The 14,890-nt window shown below is 41.6% G+C and overlaps 1 protein-coding gene across 5 annotated transcripts in view; it reads right to left on the bottom strand.

Moving 5' to 3' along the window:
• FRMPD4 (FERM and PDZ domain containing 4) overlaps positions 1 to 14,890 on the bottom strand; it is a 210,646-nt gene that overhangs the window by 56,552 nt on the left and 139,204 nt on the right. The gene's annotated exons all lie outside the window — the stretch shown is intronic.

The raw sequence follows: 14,890 nt of genomic DNA, 5'->3' as shown, positions 1-14,890 counted from the left end.
TAAAGTATTAAAACCAGGAGGAATAAAATAGGAACACTGGAATAATGTGTTTGTACAAACTAATACCACACAACAAACCATTAGTATTTGGCAATCAAATAAGTACCGTGAAGTTAACATCTTCTGATCATTTAAGGAAAATGCCCACTGGGTGTAAAGCAAAGCAAATTATCATGAGGACTCTTGTATGAATACTTTGTCTGCTCAATCAGCTAAAAAAATATTCATTTCTAAAAGTCAACTTCTCCTTTCCACAATTCTGCATTTATAATCTTCATTTTCTGCCCTTTCTCTAGGAAGCTCAAGGTGGTGTATATATGGAGTCTTCAGATGTTCTTACATCAAGGCAACAATTAGGCCCAGACCAGATTACATTCAAAATGGCTGCTTCATTGTCAGGTGCCTCTCATGCCCTGGTTCCTGCATTTTCATCCTTACAGTGTTTTACTCAATATATTTACTCAATATATAGGCTATAAGACAACCGCATCAGGTGAATGGGAAACTTTGCAGCAAAGCAAGGGGAGGGGAATTCAGATTTCCCCCCCTTTTCTGACAAAGTGTAAATTCTATTTGTTCATAAGCTTCTTCAGCGATTAAATCCTCTGAAGTTAGGTCATTTTATAGCGCTCTATAAGTAGAAGCCATCTGGATGAGCATATGGTAGAAATGTAATTAGAAAGGGGTGGGGGAAAGGATCTGTTTTTTTATATATAAAGTCCATTTTCTTTTTTAAATAAAGTCACGTACAGCTTTTTCATAAAATTGATCTTGGTCAAATCAATCATATACAAGCATGCCAAAAGCTGCCTTGCCTTCCTCATACAAAATGTAGAACATCTAGAACTAAACACAAGAAAGCAAAAATACATCTATAAGCCTGAACAGAGAAATGGTGCATAATGACTTATAACTGGGGGCTTGGGTATTTGTTTTTTCTATATTGCAATTTCCCGGATACTTCTGAACCCCACATAAATATAACTCATCTCTCTCTGGCGGATACTAGTGAAGTTGTTGTAGGGTGCCAAGGGTGACAGAAGAACTCTTCAGTGAGTTAAGAGGTCCTTACGAAAGTAGGAATCTCCTCCTGTGAGTGGGAATGCCTTCCGTTACATCTCACGTAATTTTTATTGTTTGGAAGCCACCCTGGCAAATTTAATTTGAAGGTTGGGATAAAAAAATCTATTTAAACCTGAAGTTTCTATTCACAGAATGAAAATGTTGGACCCAGCCAATTATGTCATCGAGTCAGCACGCTTAGTAATTGGACGGATTGGCAATCACTCTGAAAGGGCATCAAGGTGTACATGGGCATGCCCAGATCACATCACACCGTGCATTGCATATGTAGTGCATACCTTCATGTGGAGTACTTCTAAATTTGAAATTGTGTGAACACAAGCCTTTGAGGATTCTTCTCTATTCACATTACTGCTGGTACATGCTTATGCCATCTTCCTACGTTATTAGTCAACAAACTTATGCTTTAGAAAAGAAATTGGCCTGGGAAGAAAGAGACTCATAAAAATGCATTGGTGAACCCGGTTGCAGAGTCTTAATGAAATGCAGTTTACAAGATAAAGCAGAGTAAAGTGGGCTGGAGAAGTGAAAACACAAGGTAAATTAATTGAGGTTGAAGGGCTCTGTACTAAAGTGGAATGAACAATTCTTGTTAGTTGTGTCTGTGACAGGTTTCATTTTAAGGGGAATGACAGCAACACATCTGCTTAAATTGAACCTCAGTCTACAAACAGAACTCCAATATGCCTTCAGGTGATGTTCTTGAGCTTTTCCCCATCATGAAGAATAAGGCACTGATGTGTTTAATCATGAAAAAACGCCGTTAAGCACAGCAAAACTGATATACATGCATACAGACGTGTGTTTGTGTGGCCTAGGCATTAGAAGACTAGAGTACACATCAAATGCTTCTGACATTAGGCATGGATAGTTCCCAAACCAGTAGCATGTAATCAGAATGCTCTTTTAACATTTTTGCGGCGATCCCAGGCAAATATACTCATCAGTCACTTTAGCGACAAGAGAAGAGACGATTATCACACTTGACATTGCATGTAGACAAAGTTCAGGTTTTTAAAAATGCAAAGTGCCTCAGCTGTGGGAGGGGCTGGTATTAATGAGAACAATGGGGAATTCTCCCTCCCCAAAGATTCCGAAGAGAGGTTTTTCTCAGGCCTGCTCTGAAATGTCTAGTGCAGTTTGGCTCTTAGATTGCTGTCAATAGAAAATCTAAACAGTTGTAATAAAGTAACTCTTATTTATTCCTCTCCTTAATGTCTATTTGCATATAAATTAAGTGCAGAGATAAACTCCAATAATAAATACATCTTGTATATTTAACAAGACAGAGATCACTGTGCTTAAAGACCTTTGCAAACATTAGCTCAGCAAATCTATAGGACAGGCCAGTATCCCCATATTATGAGTTGCTTTAATGGATTTTGAAATTTATGCATTGCCTTCTTATTAATTTATGTTTCAACTACTGAGATACTGGAGGCTGATTGTTTATGATTTTATGCATTGCAATACTTTTGACAGTTTGATGTAAACTACCCTGAGCATATATGGAAAGGGAATATACAAATAAAACTGGTGTTTGCATTATCAGAAAAGTGGGGATAACGGCTTGCCTAAGTGAGTTCACTGGAAAGCTTAGACCAGGCATCCCCAAACTTCGGCCCTCCAGATGTTTTGGACTACAATTCCCATCATCCCTGACCACTGGTCCTCTTCGCTAGGGATCATGGGAGTTGTAGGCCAAAACACCTGGAGGGCCGCAGTTTGGGGATGCCTGGCTTAGACTCTTCTCTGCGTGTTTGTGTACACATGCATGTAATTGCTATGCAACTGAGGTTTCCAGCTTACAATGTGAAAGGGAAAAGTCCAATGACATGCAAATAGGTGAGCACAGTCATCCATGCAAAGAGGCTTGTTGGACTGTAACAGTGTAAATGGCTTGGATATGCTGTACTGTAAAATGTCAGGAAACTATAGCCAATGCTGCTGTTTAGGCTCCAGATGTTACTTGTGTATAACTTACTTCCCCTCCAGCCAGTTTTTCTTCTTTCCACTCCTTCCCTAACAGTTACTTCAAAATAATTGAACTGGAAGTAATGTGACATTTGGATCTTGACATTTACATTTGGGGTAATCAAGGAAGCATTGCAACTCCCTAATGAAACAAACAAAACAAGAAATGAGAATAAGATAATTCAAGTTATTTCAGGGTTTGGGTTGAGTTCTTTTTAAAAACAAACAAACAAAGAAACCAACTTCTAGAGCAAAATATGCTACCCAACTGTTTTCCATTAAAATTGTGAATCCTTCTCTTCCAACCTTTCTCAAAGTCAAAAGCAAATAGTTTTATTATATTGCATTTGGCAGAGAGCCACATTTCGGAGCTGGGGAAATCCTAAATAGACTGCATCAATTTTTGTTATGGGCTGTGACAATGATATTTTGAGAATTATATTCCACTGGAGTCATCTGTACTGGGTAAACTTTTGAACACTCAAGACTGGGAAGTCTAAAGTTTCAAATGTCTTAAAAATGCCATAAGTCCTGTGGATATGTAATGGCGAGAAACATCAGATCCTGAGGTGGAATGGGAGGAGCCCAGAGAATTGAAACTGGGTGACCCTGGGGAGGGTCCTAGCAGGATGAAGGAGGTGAGTCTGAAGAGGGGTTCAGTAGTCCAGGGAGTGGAGAGCTGGATGCAGGAGAGGGACCAAGCAGGTTAGCAGAGGAATGTCCTTTTTCTGTGACACTGGAGACCTCCTGCCAATGAGAAATCTCCTCCTTTGGAGGAGGCAACTGAGAGTAAATCTGATGAGATGGTGCCACCTTTGCCTCTGTATCCAAGGACACAGAAAGACCAGTATTGGCATGAACAAACTTTGCAAACCCAGACCACTTGAGGTATGCCCATTTGGTTGCCCAGTCCTGGGACAATGGCCACTTGTAATGCTAAATGCTATGCCCACCCTGTCTTCCAAAAGAAAAGTACTGGGGTGTGTTACTTGTTGGATCAGTGTCTTAGTTTGCTCTTAGCCATGCATCTGTACCTCTCCTGCACTTGTTGCCCTGTGGAAACTGAGCTTTGCCTATGCACTGTTTTGATTAATGCATCAGGGCTTTAGGCAGAAGCCGAGTCCGTAGTTCCAATTCTTCATCCAGCAGTGAGGGCCAGGACATAAAAGAATAAAATGAAATAATATAATTCTGATGAAATATGCACAAGATTTAAGTATATTAACTTGTAGATTTTTGAATTGCTTGGTGAAGTCCTAATGAAAATGAACAGCATAATTGGCAGAACAACACTTTTAATTAATGGTGACATATTTAAGTTGCTCAAGTTAAATAACATATTAATATCAGGAAATCTAATGATTTATTAATCCCCAATTAAATTAGCATGCCTCCTTATTAACCCTAATTTAACAGAAACTTTCTAATGTAATTGATCATGACCACCACCAAATGCATGTCATTTACTGAATTCAATCATAACTTTATGATAAAATATTTCTCAGAATTAGGGTCTCAAATCCAGAGTTCTTTAACATTGGTGCATTGTACTTCAGCAAAAAGTAGGATATAGGAAAGCCCTATTCTACAAGCAGAAATCTGTTCATGGTAGTTAGGATCAAAGCCAGAAAATTTTGCTGTCATTTCCTCCTCCTGTGATGGCCAAATTACCTGTGATGCTAAACATGTCATTAGAAAGCCCATCTGCTTAAATGATAATAATAATAACAGCAACTGGGAATTAATTTTCAATTGGCACTCTAGCATTTGGGGTAAGCCTTCTTTCCCCAGCTACAGTGCAGATGAAAATTCTTATTCTGAGCTGCCTCTAATGAAATTATTATATACAGTAGTTGCAATATAATTGTGTTATCAATAAATAATCTGTGACCTTGAGAATACCGACATGTAACTCATTGCTTCATTTGTAATCACAGGTATAAGACTTTATGGACATTTAATGTCATGCTCTAGAATAAGTCAAAGGATGTCTTAGCAACTAGGACCTTAAAACTTGCCTTACTGAGAAAATCCTGCAAACTTATCACTTAAGCAACTGTGCTTATCACCATGAATAATGAGCCCACAGTTCCATCACATGCAGCCCTTAAATCGTTATTCACAAAAGTAGGATTTTCTTACTTTCCTGCATATTGACTAAAGGTTTATAGCACAACCCATTCAAAGATAAAGCATAAGCAAAATACACTGAAGTTGAGGTGCTGTTTTCTGTAGTTTCTACTTAAACACTTCTGCATAGAAAAAAAGGGGAAAGGCTACCATATGAGACATAACCTCAAGTTACTAAGTAGAAGAATTGTTGCATCAGCACAAATCTATACAAAGATGGGCCTCAGTAACCAAGGTAACAAGCCAAACAAGTTCATGTAAACTTAGTATATAAATAAGACAAACCTTTTGAGTTTAGAAAAACAAACAGTAGTTAATAAAATATGCAAAACACACTTTCATCAAGGCATGCAGAAGATATGATAACATTGGTCTAAGCAGCTATTCCCCCCCACACACAATCTAGCGTATAAACCAAACAAACTGAATAAAAAGTGAACCTGGAAGATAAAACCAGTATATTTTTCACTCTGTCACAGAATCCATAAATTTAGTTGGACAGTGATATCATTTTATGAAGCCGCATTTCATTTCATTTTCTTTTGTGAAAACCTTGACAAAGTATTTGACAAAGAACTGATTTTGCTTTCTCATCTCCATAGAAACTACAGCCCCCAGGAATTAGCAGAATCCTTTTTGTCTTCAGACCACAAACTTGTCAGAAACAGAGAAAAAAGCCTATCCCAAGCTGGCCTGAGAGTTGGAGTGTGCAAACTGGGCAGTAGTAGGCTAAATGTTTTTAACCTTGTTTTGCAGCCCAGTTTGCTTTAAAAGTAGCATTTTGAGTGCATGACATAAGTAGGGCTTGCCAGTTGACCAGAAAAACCAACTGTATAAGATGTAGCACACCATCACTTCCAGAAAATGCTGGCTCCTAAATCTGTAAGGACAGATGACTGAGTAGATGTGTGTTCAAGTGCAGACTCAACAAAATCAGAAGCAGCTTATGCAGTACGGACACAGGGAAATGAGCCTTTCAGGGGGCTTCTTGGCAACCTGTTCATTGTTGTTGTATTATTATTACACTTATTAATTGCTTTGTAAACCACCATTGCAAAGCAAGTTACACATAAAAACCACAACTGCATTTAAAACAAGATGAAACAGTGGGTACCTGTTGTATCTCAACAGGAATGCTACTCCACAGAACTGGGGAAGCCACACTAAAAGTCCTGCTACAAGTTACTGTGGAGTCTGTTTCCGAGATCTTTGGAAGGAGGACTTTTCCGCAGTTGGCAGCAATCTACTGGGTGTATAAGGTATTAGGCCAGCCGTCCTCAACCTTGGCCCTCCAGATGTTTTGAGACTACAATTCCCATCATCCCTGACCACTGGTCCTGCTAGCTAGGGATCATGGGAGTTGTAGGCCAAAAACATTTGGAGGGTCGAGGTTGAGGAAACCTGGATTAGGCAGTCTGTTTATTGCAGTGTTTCCCAACCTTGTGCCTCCAGCTGTTTTCGGACTACAATTCCCATCATTCCTGACCACTGGTCCTGCTAGCTAGGGATCATGGGAGTTGTAGGCCAAAAACATCTGGAGGCACAAGGTTGGGAAACACTGGTTTATTGAACATTCATTCTGCTTCCTTTGGAGGTTAAATAACCATCTGCTTGTGTCCCGTAACCTGAATCTCATTCAAACTGGGGCTGATGGGTGTACTGCCAGAATTTATTGACATATCTTTAAACTTGAAAGTGTAAATAAAGGGAGGGGGCGTTCATTGAATGCCCCCCTTAGAAGTATGCTATCTTCTTATAGCAAAAAAGTCTGGTCTTTTGAGGGAAGTGGGGTTGTTGCACAAGACCTTCCAATCAATAATTGTGCAACCAGAATTTGTCAGTATGTGTTTTTCACCTCAAAATAGCAACCGCCTGGAAGTGCCCTAAGTCCCTAGTCACATGCATTCTTTATAACGGGCTGAAGTGTCATCCTCATTTGCTTTTGGTGCTCTCAGGTTGCATCAGCTACTTTTGCTTACTGAGTTCTCTCCTTCCTAAATCCTCCCAGCCATTTCAACAATACCAATGTAATCTTCAGGTGAAATGAAAACAGTCCTAGCCATGCTGAAAGCACTTAATTTGCTTTCCAAATCATGATGCAAATGCTTTCTTCCCCTTCCTGGGGGTTGGACGAGTAGGGCAAGGAGAAAAGCAGAAGGAAGAACAATTAATCCTTTCTGTCAGTATAAGAGTGTGCAGCAATGTTTTGATCAGACTCTCAGAGTCACAAAGTGAAGGAGTATTTGTGATTCATAGCAGGCAAATTCTCTGCAGCAAAATTAGCTATTCATCTCCAATCTTAAAGGGGCAAAACGGGTTGCAGCCTCTACAGTCTGTTAAATCATTCTGAATGCTGGACTGCACTGAGAACAGGCACCCGGTAGTGATTAGTTGTCAGTAATCGGTACTGTTGAGTATTTTAAAAATAGAGAAAGAGAGAGGATCCCATTATAAAATCCTGCATTAAAAAGCCATCCTAAGCAGATGCAAGGATTTGTGTTTATTTTTATGACTGCATTTTGAAGAGTTATTTGTTCATAAAATAAATCATGAGGCACAAAACAATCTTTGAAGCCAAGAAGCCAAGACAGCCATACTCACTAAGAATTCTTAAGGCAATTCTATTCAGGTTATCCTAGCACCACACCCAATATTACTAAGGTGCAGTTGGCATTGCTAGTATTGCCCCTTCCCTTTTGATTTCTTGGCCAATGGTGTGTGGTTGATTAGTCTGAGGAAGTACAACACACAACCTTCAGAAGAGAAGACCTATCACTTCTTTAGTTGATATCAGTCAAACATAGATTCAAAATGCAGGTGGAAGATTGCATGTGAAATGTCCCTGTCCTGTTCCCTAGACTCCAGCTACAACATATTTTGTTTCTCAAAAGAAATACAGTACTTTCAAAACCCGATATTTGAGAAATGAAGTTTGCACTTCAGTATCAAACCAATCCAAGCCCTTATGGTTCCCACATATGCTGCTGTACTCTTAAAACTCCTTTTTATTTTGGGGGCCTCCTATATGGCTTTCTGTTACACTTATATCAGCAGCAAGTGTCATCTGTCCCAGAGCATAAGTAGGGAAGGAGAAAGAGGGAGCATCTGCCCTAGCAGGCTTTTGGAATTCAAAACAGTGTACAATATATTCACAGTGGTTAAAATAGTGTTTAATTATGTAGGTCAGGATCCATGTGTCAGCAATTATTTTATCTGGGCAGGCAGAAGATGGCAGCATACAAACCTGGATACTGTATGTTAATTGACTTGTTACTGCTGCTGCTGCCATTTGTGCAATTGTGTAAACTTCCAAAACGCCAATAAAATTTTGCTGATGCACTGAATTTCTTGTCCAAACATTTATAGCCCATTTTACTGCTTTTATTTTAATAAGATTGCAGGTGTACTTCCTTTTTAACTTGAAAGAAAATTGCTGGATTTTTTTTCCTTGCCCATTTCCTCCCATAAATAAATGAGAAACTACATTTCTGCAGCTGCCTTTCGATGGTGGCAAAATGGCTTTTTGGCAGAGCTGTCATCCATCATATTGTAACACACTGCATTTAGCAACTACTATTTATAGTGTGTCTGATGCTAAAGCAATTTTTCAGAGCATGCACTGACTTGAGAAATGTTATTGTACAAATCCATTGGTCCAAACATGCATTGGCAATTACCTGTAGCTCAAATTTATTTTATGTAAAATAATTGCTTCCCTTCACTGGGGTCACTTAATATAGTTATGTTTTCTAGAGGCAAATCACTAAGATTCTAGGATAACAAAACAGAACAAAACTAAGACTGACAGAAATATATATGTAGTCCACTGTGACCAATTCAAATGCTATTTGCAGAATTACAGCTTGGTAGCTTAAAGAAAGAAAGAAAGAAAGAAAGAAAGAAAGAAAGAAAGAAAGAAAGAAAGAAAGAAAGAAAGAAAGAAAGAAAGAAAGAAAGACATTAGCGATTTTGAAAAAAGGAAACCATGCTCCCAGTCCTGACAAAATCTTGGTACTTGAAAAGTGGGGAAAAAATCCCAAAGCAGATTAGTCAAACTACAATGTGCATGTGCAGAGTGGACACAATAAGCAGAGCAGGCTCTTAGAGGGGCTCTACTTATCATCCTCTTCCCCAAACATGTTACCTCCAGGTTTCCTGTGTCTTGGCAAGCTGGTTACTGTTAAGACTTTTCCATGCATCACACATTATGGCATCCAACAGAATGCTTCTCCCCCAGACTCCCAGCTGCTCTCACCAAATTGGGATCTTTCCCATCTTGGATCATGGCAAGTTTAGAGCTCCAGTCTCCCCCTCCCCCCTCCTATGGCTGCTACAACAGTCCCTTACGTCTGCCAGCCTTTCTCACATTTTTATTGTTAACACGCAGATAGTCACACTTGCACCTTTATTGTTTATTCATGGTTTGCATGTTTATATCTGCACACACACACCCTGCATTAGCCCAAGGAACATCAGAGCAGGAGAAACGGTGATATCAGCAGGAAAGGAGATGACTGGCCATAGCAGAACATCCAGGGGAGAAACAGCGTTCCTGCCAGTTTTCCAAAAGGTCTAACCTCATCATCACAGCCCCCTAGATTATGTTGCTCCTCTCCCTCTATACAGCACTGCAGGTATAAGGAGGAGGAGTTTGGATTTGATATCCCGCTTTATCACTACCCGAAGGATTCTCAAAGCGGCTAACAATCTCCTTTCCCCTCCTCCTCCACAACAAACACCCTGTGAGGTGGGTGGGGCTGAGAGACTTCAGAGAAGTGTGACTAGCCCAAGGTCACCCAGCAGCTACATGTGGAGGAGCGGAGACGCGAACCCGGTTCCCCAGATTAGGAGTCTACCACTCTTAACCACTACACCATACTGGCTCTCGTATAACTTCAAAAGGCTTCAAGATGACATGTACTGGCATTTTGTTGTTGTTGTTTAGTCGTTTAGTGACCCCATGGACCAGAGCATGCCAGGCACTCCTGTATTCCACTGCCTCCCGCAGTTTGGTCAAACTCATGTTGGTAGCTTCGAGAACACTGTCCAGCCACCTTGTCCTCTGTCATCCCCTTCTCCTAGTGCCCTCAATCTTTCCCAACATCAGGGTCTTTTCCAGGGATTCTTCTCTTCTCATGAGGTGGCCAAAGTACTGGAGCCTCAGCTTCACAATCTGTCCTTCCAGTGAGCACTCAGGGCTGATTTCCTTCAGAATGGATAGGTTTGATCTTCTTGCAGTCCATGGGACTCTCAAGAGTCTCCTCCAGCACCATAATTCAAAAGTACCAATTTTTCGGCGATCAGCCTTCTTTATGGTCCAGCTCTCACTTCCATACATCACTACTGGGAAAACCATAGCTTTAACTATATGGACCTTTGTTGGCAAGGTGATGTCTCTGCTTTTTAAGAGGCTGTCTAGGTTTGTCATCACTTTTCTCCCAAGAAGCAGGCGTCTTTTAATTTCGTGACTGCTGTCACCATCTGCAGTGATCATGGAGCCCAAGAAAGTAAAATCTCCCACTGCCTCCATTTCTTCCCCTTCTATTTGCCAGAAGGTGATGGGACCAGTGGCCATGATCTTGGTTTTTTTGATGTTGAGCTTCAGACCATATTTTGCGCTCTCCTCTTTCACCCTCATTAAGAGGTTCTTTAATTCCTCCTCACTTTCTGCCATCAAGGTTGTGTCATCTGCATATCTGAGGTTGTTGATATTTCTTCCGGCAATCTTAATTCCGGCTTGGGATTCGAGTCCAGCCTTTCACATGATGAATTCTGCATATAAGTTAAATAAGCAGGGAGACAATATACAGCCTTGCCGTACTCCTTTCCCAATTTTGAACCAATCGGTTGTTCCATATCTAGTTCTAACTGTAGCTTCTTGTCCCAAATAGAGATTTCTCAGGAGACAGATGAGGTGATCAGGCATTCCCATTTCCTTAAGACCTGGCATTAGGCGTGCAGTATTTTGGCACCAGCGAGATTTGGTCCAAGTAAGAACTGTGCAGGCATGCAGATGCTACATGCATATGGGGAAGAGCAATTCAGACGTAATGCCAGATGTGTTGGGGTCATTTATACAAGTAATGCTTTTGGCAGATTCCACCAGGCTTCTCACACATTTAAATCAGCTTTCAGTGACCTGAATGCACAAAACTGACCCTGATGGATACACTGCTACATCTACTTGCATATGTGCTTAAGAACAATGAAGGCAATAGACTTAACCACACCTCATAAGGCATAGGGCCGTACTCCAAGCAAAACATATAGTTAGCGTAATATACAACAAATTCTCTCCCTCTCCCTCCCTCTCTCTTTCTCTCTCTCTCACACACAATATTAGATTCCTCATATGCATTTATTTTCACCATAGGTAGCTTTATTGTTCTTCTGAACTATATTGAGGCACAAACATTATTACTGTGCATGTTTTCTGCATCCTAAAATAAAACACAAACCTTGATTTTAATTATGGGGAAATGATTAAGCCCCAAGGAAGTACATCTACATTTCTGTCTGCCTTGTTCCTATTTGTAATCCCAGCTACCAGTAATTACTTCCCTTGTCAGAAAAATATTCTCTGAAGTCCTAAGACACAGGAGAAACACTTCAGTTCCTTTTATTTTGTATGAAACAGGTTGGATGAAGTTAGGCGCATTTGTGGCTTATTGAATGACGAAACCCAAAGAGCACTCACTAATAGTTCCTCGTCATCCTGGATAATTTATGGGTTAATTGCAGCAAATTAGCTCCTCCTCAAGGTTGACCAGAGATATTTTGCCACCTGGAGAAAAGGTTAAGATGGTGCCCCCTTCTGCATTCCTCATTTTGAAGCCAGCTGGCAGCTTAATCTTATTTCAGCACCAGTAATGGGACAAAACCCTCTCCCTGTATGCCACCCCCCCTCTCTGTGGGGAAGCCCACAGAGCAGGTTTTGAGGGGTCAGGGTGCATCAGAAGAGGAGAGGGGAAGTTCTGATGAGCAGACAAAAACCTTTGTACTAGCAGAAGCATTTCATTGAATACAGTCCAATATGGTTTTCATTACATATTCTAAATCTCCACATTCACTTTGAAGTTATATTTACCCATCTGCATTACTGAATGATCAACAGCTGTATGAGTTTACTGACACCACTGACAAATACTGTTTGAAGTGAGCTGAGGTTATATGAAAGCACTGTGCATCTTTGGAATTTCCCCAGAATTATGTAATGACAAGAATGGAAAATTTCCAAGTTTTCTATAAATCATGTTGCTCTGATCTCACCAAGGCAGAGGAATCTTCTAAACTGCATCTGTGAGGCTTTTGTTTAACTTTTCTAGCCTGTAAATTCTTAACTATTAGCTTGCAGAGATCTGTACAGTAACTGACATGATGTGGGCAAAGTATGTTTAGCAATCTCTCTCTCTCTCTCTCTCTCTCTCTCTCTCTCTCTCTCTCTCTCTATATATATATATATATATGTGCGCACTGAAGGTATAAACTATTCTAAGAAAATTACTGCATAGAAAGTTCATTCCTTATTAAGCATGTGGTATTTGTTTGTTTGTTTGTTTACAATCAAAGAATTTGCAAAGGATGCACATTCACTTCAAACATCATTCAGAACAACACTGGGTCTTTAAAAGAATTGTACTGCCCATGTAAACAAACCTCAGGGGTATCCAGGATTACAGATGTTAAGTAGCAACTAGGAGTATCCCTGATTCTGTGAACAAGACAAAAAGCAGCAAATATATATACAAAATTCGAGCGGAACAAACATTTGGGCCTGGTATTAGGAAAAGGAGGCAATGTATAATGTATGCCCAATAAAATATATAAAAACACAGCTGCAGAGCTGGAAACTATAAGTAGATGGGAGTCAAAAACCTTGACCTTCTCATTTGTTCACTATTGATCTTGAAGCATAAATTGATGAGTATGTTTGTGAGTCTCTGTGTTGAATACTGTAGGTGTTATTAGTAGTTAGGGAGCATCGCCAACCAGTGACATGCCATTAATAATATAAATGATGGAGTTTGGCTCTCTCAGAGCCAAGGAAAGCTGTATTTACAATAAAGAAAAACAAAACAAAACTCATGAAGGCTGTTGTGTCTGAGAGTCTCAGTACCCAACACAGACATGGACGTAGGCAGGGGGGTCAGGAGGGGGCAATTGCCCCCCCCCTAGAAGCAAAGGCTGAGGGGCGCAGCAGTGTGGCAGCCCCAGGCTCCCGCTCCCGGCGCGAAGCTCCAGAGTCGCGCAGGGAACGCGAGCCTGTGGCTGCGTCCTCCGCGCCTCCCAGGTCTTCGGAGGAGGCGGCCCCAGGCTCCCGCTCCCAACGCGAGCCTGGGGCCGCCTCCTCCGAAGACCTGGGAGGCGCGGAGGACGCAGCCACAGGCTCGCGTTCCCGGCGCGACTCTGGAGCTTCGCGCCGGGAGCGGGAGCCTGGGGCTGCCTCCTCCAAAGACCTGGGAGGCGCGGAGGACGCAGCCACAGGCCCGCGTTCCCGGCGCGACTCTGGAGCTTCGCGCCGGGAGCAGGAGCCTGGGGCCGCCTCCTCGGAAGACCTGGGAGGCGCAGGCCACGTGGCCCCCCCCACATTTCTGCTGTGGCCCCTCCCCTCCCACCCCTTGCCCCCGCCCCTTGCCCCCCCAATTTTGATCCTGGCTACGCCCCTGAACACAGACGCTTTTGCATACTTATCTGCATGGCTAGAGAATTTAATCCAAATTTATGAACTGCCAATACTGGTTACAAACCACTGTGCCTTTTTCATAATACTGTTGTGAGTTTGGGGTGGGTGTAGGCTGTATGTCTGTGTCCCTTCCAATTACTGGATCCAACAAGGATTCAATTGTTGGAATAGCCAGACAAGTTTCTTTATACAGTGGGACCCCACTTTATACAGTGGGAGCTCCTCGACATCTGACGTTTTCGACTTACGAGCGGAAAAAGTGGCCGCGCGCTTATGATTTTCTCGACATCCGAATGGAAAACCCGTTCGCGGCTAGATGCGGTTTCCTCGACTTACGAGTTTTTAGATGCAGTTTCCTCGACTTAACGAATTTTTCCGTTTCCAATGCATTCCTATGGGAAACCACTTTTCCTATGGGAAACTCGACTTACGAAGTTTTCGACCTACGAGTGTGCATTTGGAACGGATTAAATTCGTAAGTCGAGGTCCCACTGTAATGGCCCCTAAATATGGGTCATTAAGATAACAGACAACAAGTGGGTGGGGGCCCTTCCCTCACCTGGCTGTTAGTGTGAAGTACAAAGTTCAGAGTTGTGTGTGAGAGCTAGAAGCAGGCTGGGCAGATGAGAGACAGAGCCATTTCTGCTGGAATCCAAGGCTGTGGCCACAGGAGAAGGAAGAACTTCTTGGGTCATTAAAGCTATGAGCCGTTCTACAGTGGGCTTAGGTTGTATATATTTGTAAATAAACGATATATCCTAAAGACACAACAGTCTCTGCTGTTCTTCATGCCGAGGAAACTGAATCCAGGTAAGCACCTGGAACACCTGGAATCTCACACCACTCGGAGACTGGGATGACATGCAACAATATACTCCTCAGAAGAGGTTTTCAATCCTCTGGACACTCCCACTAATAGATGTAGCAAATGTCCTTCTCATGAGTAGAACCCCATTCATGGGATCCTTGAATCCAACCCATTACCATAGCTGCCAAGTTTTCCCTTTTCTCGCGAGGAAG

The sequence above is a fragment of the Zootoca vivipara genome, chromosome 4 (genome assembly GCF_963506605.1).
Source record: "Zootoca vivipara chromosome 4, rZooViv1.1, whole genome shotgun sequence".
In the NCBI taxonomy this organism is placed as follows: domain Eukaryota; kingdom Metazoa; phylum Chordata; class Lepidosauria; order Squamata; family Lacertidae; genus Zootoca; species Zootoca vivipara.
Note: the sequence above shows the minus strand (reverse complement) of the source record. Positions and strands in the feature narration are given on the sequence as shown.